Genomic DNA, 12,987 nt, shown 5'->3' on the forward strand with positions numbered 1-12,987 from the left:
GATGTTTTTTTTATTTTTTATCTTCTATTGTGTATTCACCCAAATTACCAATTAACCTATTAGAGACCACTAATACACCTTTTCACAGCAGTCACCAATGGGCCTTAGGCTAGGCTGCCACCTAGTCGAAGTACTGCACAGGTGTATGGAGCGGGTGCTCGGTTGTCTGATCCTGACTATTTAACCCATTAGAGGCTGCGGTATATACGTTTCAGAAGGAGGGGTGCTTTCTCTGTCACCTGTCATCCTTAAAATGTGATCATGGGCAGCCGGGGCCTACCAATGGCCCCCAGACCTGCCATGGATATATGCCTAAAAAGCCGTACCAGAGGCATGGCCTATTAGATTGCCTGTTAGTATACTAAAGCATTATTGCCTGTCCATGTAAAACGGAGTACACCAAAGTATCATATAAGTGATCAGAAGATCGTATAGTGAAGTTCCCTAGTGGGTCTAAAAAATCATTAATAAAAATAAAGGTTATTAAAATTTAATGATAAAATCTTATTTTTTTTTTATTTTTTTTTACTGTTCACAAATGGTTTTATTTTGTAAAAGTGTTAGTGAGCTGATCAATAAAGTTTAACATGTTATTTAAACCGCAAAGTGAACGGCATTTAAAAAAAAGCCAGAATTGCAGTTTTTTTCCATTCCTGCCCCAAAAAAAAAAAAAGTTGATAGATCCCATGTACCCCAAAATGGTACAAATAATCTCCATTGCAAAAAAAAAAAACAAGCTTTCATATGGCTAAGGGCCTGTGAACACACACTAAGGCCTAGTGCACACTTCAGTCTTTTTTCTTCAGGGTTCTAGCCGTTTTTCTGACGGCTAGCACCCTGACCCATTCATTTCAATGGGGCCATGCACACTTCAGTTTTTTTTGACGGTCCCGTTGCCCCTTTCCGACCAAAGTAGAGCATGTCCTACTTTGGTCCGAGATTCCGTGACCTTGAGGCCCATGCAAGTCAATGGGGCCGTCAAACTGAAGGCACACGGAAGGCGTCCGTGTGTGACGGAGCCGTTGCCTAGCAACGGGCGGGCAGAAGTACATTACAGATATATTACACTAATCGGCAGCCACTTGTCTCTATCAATCACTGATAGAGAGAAGAGGCTGCTGATAAAAAATAAAATAAAAAGCAGTTCATACGTACTCCGGTCGTTGTCTTGGTGACGAATCCCTCTTCTTCCTCCAGTCCGACCTTCCTGTATGACGCAGCAGTCCATGTGGCCGTTGCAGCCTGTGATTGGCTGCAGAGGCGGTCACGTGGGATGAAGCGTCATCCCTGGAGGCCGGCCTTCTGACGTCATACAGACTTGCGTGACCGCCACTACAGCCTGTGATTGGCTGCAGCGGTGACATGGGATGAAACGTCATCCCAGGAGGCCAGACAGGAGGAAAACGCAGGGAGTTCTGGGTAAGTATGAACTGATTTTTTTAAATTTCATAAATTGTATTTTGCGAGCGCCGAGCATGGTCATTCTTCAGCGCTAGTCACAGTCCAGGCTGCTGAATGAGTTACCGCCGATCAGTGCAACCCATTAACTCTTTCAGCACCCTGTACAGTGACCAGCGCTGAACACTGCTCTTTCAGCACCCTGGACAGTACCATGCTCGGAAACAGAGTGCACATGGAAATCACACGGCCGCTAAAACAGGTTCACGGACCCGTCAAAAACGGCTGTGAAAACGGTGATAGAAGTGTGCAGGAGGCCTTAATCGAAAGAAATGTACAAAAGCAATGGTTCTTGTAATGTGGCTATGCAAAAACAAAATATTTTAGTTCTAAAGGGTTTTTCTTATGAAAAAATTTTAACACAAAAAAAGTACATACTTGGTACCCCTGTAATCGTACCGACCTATAGAATAAAAGGGACATGTTATTTACACTACACAGTGAACAGTGTAAATTGAAAATGCAAAGAACAATGGTGGTATTGCTGTTTGTTTTATTCCATTCCCCCCTAAAAAAAAAAGTGAATAAGTTGATAAAAAAATTATATGTACCCCAAAATGATAGCAATAAAAACTACAATTCATCCTGCAAAACACAAGTTCTCATACAGCTAGGTCGACTATGGCATTATTCATAATAAATATAAATTAACTATTGAATGCCATACGCCAAGAGTTAGTAATGGCAGATATTATATCAGCATTTAAAAAAAGCTGATGTTTATTTACTGACAAATGGCATTGTGGGTTATAATTAATCATCAATGAATGACATGTAATTTATTGAGAAAGGTTAGACTTGATGGACCTGTGTATTGTTTAATCTATGTAATTGAATCACTATCCAGTGTAAACAATATATGCCTAAACTGGTAAATCTGACGTTAGATCAAAAAAATTCTCATCAAAGAAGCATAGGGAGGGGATTCTGCTGAAACTCAATTCTACATTCTTACAAAACATGAAAAAAATAAATGGAAAAGCCAGGTAAGAGGAGAGAGAGGTGCAAAAATTATGTATTTGTGAAGAAGATCCTTTTAAGGCAAAGGAGATGAACGGCGATTTAATTCAGTTAACTCAAAACTGGCGGAAAGTCTCTCACTGAAGGTAGTCTTGTTAAGTGTATCTTTTAAATACAAGGTGAGTCTTCTGTTTTAGAGCTACTACCGTTCACTTGTAGATCACATTGGCCTCGTAGTGAGTCACCCCTCCTCTTGCCGGTGTGGGTCACCGCACCGTAACACCAGTACCTGATTGAAACTGTGGGCCTAAGTAACGCCTGCTGTACCCCTTCGTTATAGTGATCATATAAGAGAATCTTGGGGCCTAGAAGTGCTTGTGGAAACGTGTAAGCATGATTTGATCTTGGCATAGCCGTACTGTGAAAAAGGGAACATGGTGAGCTTGTTTTACTGAGTTGCCCTGCTCTGAATAGAACCAAAAGATATCTTTCTAGTTAAAGTATTCACTGAGGGACACTACCATGGGTATAGGCCGCTGACACTAGGAAAATATAAAAAAAAAAATGTGTGTCTGCCCAGTGGGCTATACCCTCTGATGAGCACTCAGCTCCTCAGTTTTAGCCTAGTGTCTGTAGGAGGCAGGCATGTCCTGCACTTCAGGCAATTCTGCTAATTTTTTACTTTACAGGTGCAGCGTGAGAGTCCCTCGTGTGTTCCACTTGGAGACTCCCCTGCAGGTGCTGGGCAGAAGGAATTCCCATTGTTTTAGTGGATGCCTGCCATGTTGGCACATGCTTTTCCCACCTTCGTGAATGCCCAACTCTATAGTGGATGTTCCCTGCCTTGGTCACTCAGTCACCTATTATTACTGCATCGACGGTTGAGAATGCCGGACAGCCACACTACATGTGTACGTTTTCTGAAGGGCTGACATGCTGCGCCTGAAGACAACCGACAGGTAAGTCCCCCCGTCCGTCCCCCCCCCCCCGCCATTGGAAACTACTGTGGTGGTGGAGCAATTCAGACTATGTCAGCGGGCTTGAGGCATTTGCCTTCTGATTGGTCGCTAGGCCGGACCTGAGTCACATGCCCGCCCTTGTTAACCAACGTGGCGTGGGTTTTGGCTGGAGGGGAGGTTTTATTTTTTTACTGTTCTCAGATGTTTCACTCTATCACCGGTAGTGAACGCCATAGTACATTGAGCAGTGTACAGAAGTTATACAGCGCTGGAAATGTTCCTGCTTCACGGACACATCACCTAGGGAGTCTGGTAGGATAGCCACTGGCTATAGTAGTATTTATTTATTTTTTTGTAAAAGGCTCATGTCTTCAAAGTGAAAAGCTCCTAAGACCCAAACACCCTCCCCTTTCCCGCCATTGTAACGCACTTTGCGTGTACGCGGTGCTGTACGAAGATTCCATGCGAGAAGGCTGACCCAGTCTGTGTTCAATTCCCTCGGCCTAAACCACCACTCCTCCGCTCCCATGGTTAGTGAGCATATTATCCCCCAATGGGTGGCTTCCCTCACCCAAGCTGTAGATAATCTTGCCCACCCCTCTCAAGCCACTGCGGATGCCTTACAACTCCTTCCTCAGCAGTTATCGTCCCAATGGTCTGATCCCTCTCAACCACCACAGTCCATTCAGGCTACCAGACACACTTCCCTGGATTGCACTCGTTCTAGTTCTCCCAGTTCATCCCTCAAGCGTGCCAGGAAATCAAGGAGATATCATTCTTCCTCAGATTCCTCTTTGGACAAAAATTCTGCAGGCATCCTTCATTCAAGAGATATATCTGAACCAGCTTGTACGTCTCTCCGATTTAGAGTTTGAGTGTAATAGAAGTAAATCCACTCCTTGTGCTGTGAAGGATCTTATTCAGGTAGTGACAGGTAGTCTTAAGATTTCGGATGATTCTGCTGAATCCCCTTCGAATGTGTTATTATTACATTGCCACAGCCGACCCCTCTGGTCTTTCCAGATCATAAGGATTTTGACAAATTGTTTTCTGATGCATGGAAACACCCTGACCGGTCTATGCATGTGTCCATTGCCAAATGGTCATCTCACCTCAAGGTAGATGCTCACATGGCACAGCTTTATGAAAGTACTACCTTACCGGTTGCAGATGCTTGCGCCTTAAGGATCCAGTTGATGCCAAAGTGGAGTCCATGGCAAAAGCCACTTTTAGTGCAGCCATGGCTTCAGTCAGAACCTGTTTTGCAGCATATTGGGTTAGCTTGGCTAGTATTGAACTAGCTACTCAACTACAGGACGCAATTGATTCAGGGGACACTCAAATGGATACTTCCCTGCTAGCTGCAAACCTATTGCAGATGTTTAAATAGATCTGTGACATCTCCGTCCAATCTGTCCAAAGGACAGCTAAGGTCATGGCTAATGCGGTAACTGTCCGCAGTGCCATTTGGACTAGGAACTGGCATACTGATCATGCCTCTAGGAAGGTTTTCGCCCTTCCATTTGCCCAGGATCTCTTTTATGGGCCTGACCTGTCCAACTCATTTCTGAGGCTACAGGCGGAAGACGCACTTCCACAACGTCGTTAAAGACTACGCCCAGTTCTCTCAGAAGACAAAGATGGTTTTGTACTCGGCTCCATGTCAAAGGCAGAACTCAGCTGACTCCCGTCTCTTCCGAGCACAGAGACCTTCCTTCTGGTCTAGAAACTCCTGGCAGCCCCGCAACAGACCACTAGACCTGCTCTGGCACAGCGGCCTTCCATAGCCTGAAAATGTGTCCTTATCTGAGCTGCTCCCTTGTGTGGGGGGACGGCTGCTCTCCTTCCAGGAGACATGACTTGAAAACATCGAAGAAGACCTGGGGGTGGGAGGTTGTCGACGGGCTACAAAATTTATAGTTTTCTTCTCTTCCTCACAGGCGATTTTTCCTGTCAACGCCCTCTCGGTGCCCCTCCAAGGCCCAAGCTTTTTCTCAAGCCATTCAAAGCCTCCTCCTTCAAGAAGCAATTGTCCCAGTACCAACTTCAGAACTGTTCAAAGGGTTTATTGAAACCTTTTTCACAGTACAAAAGAAGTACGGATCTCTTCGACCCATTTTGGATCTAAAACGTCTCAATCGACAGGTGAAGATTTGAATGTTTCGCATAGAGTCTGTAATCGGTGATCTCTCCTTGGAGGTCGACGAGTTCCCGTCCTCAATAGACATCAAGGATGCTTATCTTCATGTTCCCATTGCTCAAGTACGTCAGCGTTCCCTGCGCCTTGCAGTAGGTTTCAGAGCATTTCCATTTTGTGGCCCTCCCCTTTAGGCTGGCCACGGCTCCCAAGCGGTTTCACCAAGGTCATGGCACCGCTAATTGCTTTCCTCAGATCCAGGGGGATAGTGGTTATCCCATACTTGGACAATCTTTTGGTGAAGGCACCTTCCAAACTTCAACATCAACCACAACTTGCACAGTCCCAACATTAAACTGGATTGTTTTGCAGATTCGGATGGCTGATCAACAGCACGGAGTCATCTCTCACTTCTACTCGGAGAATGGAGTTTCTAGAGATGGTCCTGGATACACAGGACAAGATCACCACTCCCAGACACTGAGTAACAGTACTCCGCAGGAATACTTCTTGCGCCATCCGCTTCTGCATGAAAGTCTTGGGGGCGATTGTCTCAACATTCAAGGCAGTCCCATTTGCTCAATTTCACTCCCGATCTCTACAGCTGGCGAGTCTATCTCAGTGGGACACGTCTCCAAATCTGATGATCCGTCTGCCCCCTTCAGTCAAGAAGGAGCTGCTGTGTTGGATGTCTTTCTCCAACATCTCTCAAGGAAAAGTCATCACAACAGATGGAAGTTTGTCTTGCTGGGGTGCAGTCTTGAACTGCCTCAGTCCAGGGCACCTGGTCCGACCCAGAAGCTCCGCTCCAGATCAACATCTTGGATCTGAGGGCCATCTTCCTGGCCCTGTCTCACTGGACGTCTCGTCTCAAGGGTCTTCCAGTGTGGATACAGACAGACCATTCTACAGCAGTGTCATACCTCAATTATCAGGTACGTACAAGAAGCCGGTCTGTATGGAAGGAATCCGCCAGGATCCTTCACTGGGCAGAACAAAATGTCCCAGCAATCTCAGTAATGCAGATCCCAGGAGTAGATAACTGGGAGGCGGATTACCTGAGCTGGGAATGCCTAGATTCCAGAGAATGATCTCTTCATCCAGAGATTTTTTTACCGCTTTTGCATTCGGTGGGGCTTCCCGGACGTTGATCTCTTCGCCTTTCACCTCAATCACAAGTGCCCGGACCACCTCACCAGAACCAGGGACCCTAAGGCCATAGGAACCGACGTAGAACCTACAACGAAAATTGAGTCTATGAAACACTAATGCAGAATAAAAAAATGTAAACTTTATTAGATCCAAAAGCATAAGGCCCCATGCGCACGAACGTATTTTTGCGGCCGCAATTCACATGCAAATCTGCTGGTGAATTGCGATCCCATTCATTTCAATGGGCCCATGCACACGACCGTGGTTTCCACGGTCCGTGCATGGCCCAGGAGCCTGGACCGCAAAAAGACGTCTTATTACGGCCATGTTCTGCAGTCCAGGCTCATAGAAATTAATGCATGGGCTATGTGCATGGCCCATGATTTGCGGGAGACGCTCTGCGGCTGTCCGACCCGAAAATCACGGCTGTGCAGATGATGATTGGCCACATTATGATAGTGGACACCAGGCAGCAAGACGCTTAGATGGACAAAAGTACAAGACTAGATGTATCACAGCATAGAATCAAGTTTGTAGTATGTACCCCATGTTTAACGTTGTTTGGTATTGCAAAAGAAAGGGGAAATAGTATAATCCCAGTCTCCATACAACCTCCCATACCCAATGGAAAACACAGTAATGTTCCAATCCCACTCAAACAGTGTTAGTCCTTGAAGAAATGCATAATTAACATGTTTAACTGCATTATAGTGATTAGTGGTGTAAATGGCTGCCTGGCATCCCACTCCGACACGCGTTTCGGCTCAAAGCCTTCGTCTGGGGGATGACGCTCTGGTTCACCCCTGGTCGTCTTTCAACCTCCTTTTATCTTTTTCTGCCCCTTCCAATCCTGCCTCGAATGCTGAAAACGGTCAAGGACACGGGAATCTCAGCCATTCTGGTGGTGCCAGACTGGCCTCACAGAGTTTGGGGCTGCTTACCCTGCGGCACTACATCCTTTCCCATGGCCCAATGTTCCACTCTGTTTTACCGTGGCTGCGTTTAACGGCTTGGCTGATATAATCGTGGTTTTGAGGTTCAAAGGTTTCTCTGATCCAGACATTCTGGCCCGAAAACTAAATCCCAAAAGATTTACAATCGTACTTGGTTGGCTTATTTTAGGTGGTGTGAATCCCATCAGTTCCACCCCTCCGTTTTTCCATCCCGCGAATACTGGCTTTCCTCCAGGTGGGTTTGGATCAGGGATTCGGATTGGCTACTCCTAAAAGATCAGGTTTCAGCCCTATCTACTATTTTAAAACGCATTTTGGCTTTCCGTGCTCCAATCAAGACTTTTTTGCACATTGTGCTCTTCCTTATCGGTCTCCTCTGGAACTTTGGGATCTCAATCTGGTCATTGACGCTCTGCAGGCTGCACCCTTCGAATCTTTGCAGGAAGTTTCTCTCAGAATCTTATCCTGGAAGGTAGTTTTCCTTGTGGCAATTACCTGTATTCGTAGTGTTTCTGAGCCTTGAACTGCAAACCTCCGTTTACGGTTTTTCATAGGGACAAGGCGGTGCTACATACTATGCCATCCTTCCCTAAGGTGGTTTCCTCCTGCTATCTTAATGGAGACATTGTCCTTCCTTAGTTCTATCCTAAAACTTCTCATTAACGAGAACGTGCCCTACATTGATTGGATGTGGTTAGAGCCCTTCGAGTCTGCATCGCAGCTACAAAGTTCTTCCGGAAGTCGGACTCTCTATTTGTTGTTCCCTAAGGGCACTGGTAAGGGTGGCCTGGCTTCAAAGGCCACCATTGCTAGCTGGATACGGTTGGTCGTTTAAAACGGCCTACTCTGCTAAGGGTAGGGAATCCCCTTTCCGCGCCACTGCTCATTCTACCCAGGACAGTTGGGGCCTCCTGGGCAGTGCGTCATCAGTCTTCTGCCCTGCTGCTCTGTAAAACTGCCACTTGGTTCACGGTACATACTTTTTCGAGGTTTTACCGGATCCATTCTTTGGCCTCTGCCGATGCCAGTTTGAGTCAGATGGTGTGATGGTCAGATGGTGTGGCAAGCAGCCGTGTTTTAGGCTGCTTGCATGGCTATATTTCTTTTTTCCCACCCTAAAGGACTGCTTTAGGACGTCCCATGGTACTGTAAAAAAAATATAACTAATTTGCACAGAACACAGAATTTAAAAATAGCCAACGCTAGCTGAGAGTGTAAGGTTTGTACGCGCTAGGTCAGAACGACCTGATGTATGAGTGTTACGATCAGCGGCTGCAGAACGCTGTCAGATAAACGTTGAAATTAAAACAGATAGAAGAGCCCCCCCCAACGTAGCGTCTTCAGGGGTTCAAGTGGGGCTACAGACGGCGTGTTCCAGTTCAGCCCCTTTTATAACCTCGGATTGACGTATGAGTAGGCGTGAGCCAAAATGGAGCCAATAGAAATGGTACTAGAAGGACAAACCCATAGACTAAAAGACTGAAGGATTGTCTAACCAATCAGGGAGGTTAGAAGTATAAGCCTATAAGTAAAGGGACTCATGCGCATTGATGCAGCCTGACTCATCCAGAGAAGACAAGTGCCAAAAAACAGTTACTGCACATGTCAGGACGCTTAGAGAAATCGGAGGAGATTCAGCATATAGTAAGTCAATAGGTAACCAATGTGTCTGCATACTGATATAGGATAAAGCATCTGAGCAAAGATGTCAGATTGCTGTTAATGCAAATGTTGGGATCGAAAGTGCAATAAATAACATATACATGTAGTTAGTACCCATGTCAAAATAGTTACAAAGATAAGACTCATAATATAGCTGTCAAAGTAAAATGTAAATAGGTCACATAAGGAGGTTAAAGGGGAGAGAAGGATGGAGGATGAATAAAACAAGGTGGTTAAGCCTGGGTAAGATTACATAGGCTAAAAATAGATTGTATATGCATATATAAGATCCATAATGTATGGTATATTATGATCGTCAGTAAATAGTGGCCAGGAGGAATGGTGGATGAATTAAGGAACCAATGAAGGCCAAGGTGGCAGTAATATTAGATACATTAAATAAATTAGAATAGAGCAAAACTGTACTCAAAGGAAGGCTACAAAAGTAAAACCCTCATTAAGGCCATTAGGGCTCAAGAAACTCAACCTATGGATCCAACAAGCTTTCTCATGCAAAAATTTCTAGTTGAGATTGGCAGCCCAATTTGAGTTGGGTAATACCCCAGAAATGAAAATTTATTTTAAATTCCCATCGTTTATTAATCTGATATGTCTGGATAATGGAGTGTCTTCTTTGTTGATAATTGTAATGATATGTTTAGAGATCCTTCTAAGTTGCTGTATAGTATTACCTACATGGTTTCGGACAAGGGGATTTAGCAGCATAAACAACACTGCTTTAGCAGTTAATGAATAACATAAGATTTCCCATCTAAGGGATTACAAAAGCTCTTAGTAGTGGGCATAAAGGGACAGAAGGAGCATCTCCCATATGGGTGTGATCACTTTACAGGAAAGGGGAGCCAAGTGTTTCGCGAAATAGATGGTTTAGAATAGAGACTATGTACCAAAAATTCTCTAAGGTTTTTGCCCCTTCGGTAGGTGATACTCGGTGTAATGGATATAGCATCCTTGAGATCAGGATCAGCTTAGAGAATAGGCCAATGTTTTTGTAAAATATTGAAAATTTGAGGGGAGCAGATGTCAAAATTCCCAATGCATCTAATAGAGGCTGAGGATTTGTTATTTCCTCTGCCTTTACAATAAAGTAGCTATTTTCTAGTGGTGGCCTTAGCCCTGGCATAAGCTCTATGTAAAAATTTTTTAGTGTACCCTGTCATGGGGTTCGTTAGGTTAATGCACGATCAACAGAGCCAGTGACGACAGGGCAACTCCAACAGGGTTTATTGTATCCAAAGTTGACAAGACAAGTCGCGTTCAATGCAGGAACAACACACAGTCCACAAAATCAGGTGATCACTGGAACATCTTCAGAGCGCCGGCCTCAGCTTCAGCTCTCCTGAAGGTCTAAATCCAGAAGATCTCCATCCTCCCCAGGACAAGCCCTTATGTACCCCTCAGGGGGGGAGGAACATCTTTTCAGTTTCACTGTCTGTATGTGAGTTGTGGTCCTTTGTGCTATCATGTGTATTGCCACAGCTGGGATGAGAACACAATGGGGGAGATAATTGGATCTGCCTTGTTTGCTGGTCTGCACATGAGCTGAATATAACTGTGGTGCCTCCTGATGACCCCTTGTGGAGACTGGACAATGACAACACTTTATGTCTTGTGGGCTTCACCTCTGACTCGTCTGATTGTCCATAGGCTGGAGACACGACCTGTGGTACTTGATTAGAGAGTCATCCCTCTCTGCTGAGGACTCACAATAAACTACACATAATGCACCATCACAACCTCTCCCCTCATATAATACGTGAGCTGGCCATGTGGCCTACACAGGCCGCTGGCCACCTCACTCATAAGCCACTTATTACAGTTCAATAAGAATAGTCCACAGGCTGTAAAGAAAGTCCAGTGCACATGTACATCCGGGGCTAAGAGCAATGACTGGAAACACAACCACAAAGTTCAAGACACTTCCACAAAAGTTCCACATCATCTGTTCGCTTTGGAAGAGCTGATCCGGTGGCCTCCAGGACAGTCCAGCCCGTTAGATGGAGTCTCTGGGGTCAGGGGGTTTCTTGGGACCTTTTATCCAGTTTACAGGTTTCTGCAGACTCCACATGGCCCATCTAGACACTTTCCTCCCCACTGCATCCCACCACAATATATTGGGTAATGCTGGCCTCCTATCTGACCCATCACCCAGGCAAAGATCATACCAAAAAATATAGTCACTGTTCAGAATTGTAGTGAGTCCTGAGAATTTGGTGGCAGTAGATGAGGAGATAGAAGTCAAACCGTTTTTAGAAAACAAGGGCCATGGGCATATTTGAAAAGGGTCTGAAGTCTCACCATCATGAAGGTCACCATTGCTGTTGGGACCAGTCTGTTGTTGTCCTCTGCAGACCTGCTCCTCCAACACGCCTTCCACCTTAGAACTTGCTGACACTCCAGTGTTCTCCTCATCGATGTTGGAAGACTGTGTGCCTGGAGAGTCCATACTGACCGTAACATCCACAACATCATTGGACAAAGACAAATCAGACCCCAAGGCAACAACACAGCTGGATTCCTCAACCTCTTGGAAATCGTGGGATGAAGGGAATGCAGGAAACCCATCGCCAGGAGAAGCACAAACTTCATTGCTCACTTGTGGGTCTGTTTCGTGTGACTTAACCTCAGTTGGGCTTTCAGAACTGGTACTGGGGATCTCAATGCTAAAGGTTTCAGGAGGTCCAGCACTAGTTATATCTCCTGTATCTTCATCATCCACACCAGCACTAGTTTTTGCTCCTGTATCCTCATCATCCACAGGATTTGTTTCTGTAGATATATAGACATCCTCTGTATGCATTCCTTCCGGTCCAAAATTAAGTTCAGAATCTTTTCCCTCTTCCTGGTGCTCCCACGTCTTATGGTATAAGCTGCCCACAGACGTCACATCACTCACCTCAGGACACTTTGGAGCTTTCTCTGGAGATCTGTAGCGATCCGAGCCTGGAGCACCAGCACAATCCTTATAACACTGTGCTGACCGTACACACCATGTTTGCGGCACCTCTCGCTCCGCTGTTGCCAGACACCAATTCCAGTCCCAGAACTTATCATCCTTGGAGGCCAAACATCCCAGAACATCCATGGTCTCCTGGTACAACTCCCGAGCTCGCACAAGAACTTGTTCCTTCCTTGCCATAGTCAGAGACTTATCCCAAGCCCAGCATTCAATGTGTTCTGTAGACTTTGGTCCGAGACAGTCCATTGCCTCCTGGTAAAACACAATTGCTCTCCTCACGATAGACATCCTGGTGTGCAGACCTCTGTCCATCTCTCCTGCACTCTGTTGATCCCACTTCTGACACCAGTTGTTATGGGGTTCGTTAGGTTAATGCACGATCAACAGAGCCAGTGACGACAGGGCAACTCCAACAGGGTTTATTGTATCCAAAGTTGACAGGACAAGTCGCGTTCAATGCAGGAACAACACACAGTCCACAAAATCAGGTGATCACAGGAACATCTTCAGAGCGCCGGCCTCAGCTTCAGCTCTCCTGAAGGTCTAAATCCAGAAGATCTCCATCTTCCCCAGGACAAGCCCTTATATACCCCTCAGGGGGGAGGAATATCTTTTCAGTTTCACTGTCTGTATGTGAGTTGTGGTCCTTTGTGCTATCATGTGTATTGCCACAGCCGGGATGAGAACACAATGGGGGAGATAATTGGATCTGCCTTGTTTGCTGGT

This window comes from Rhinoderma darwinii, chromosome 7, assembly GCF_050947455.1.
Source record: "Rhinoderma darwinii isolate aRhiDar2 chromosome 7, aRhiDar2.hap1, whole genome shotgun sequence".
Taxonomy (NCBI): domain Eukaryota; kingdom Metazoa; phylum Chordata; class Amphibia; order Anura; family Rhinodermatidae; genus Rhinoderma; species Rhinoderma darwinii.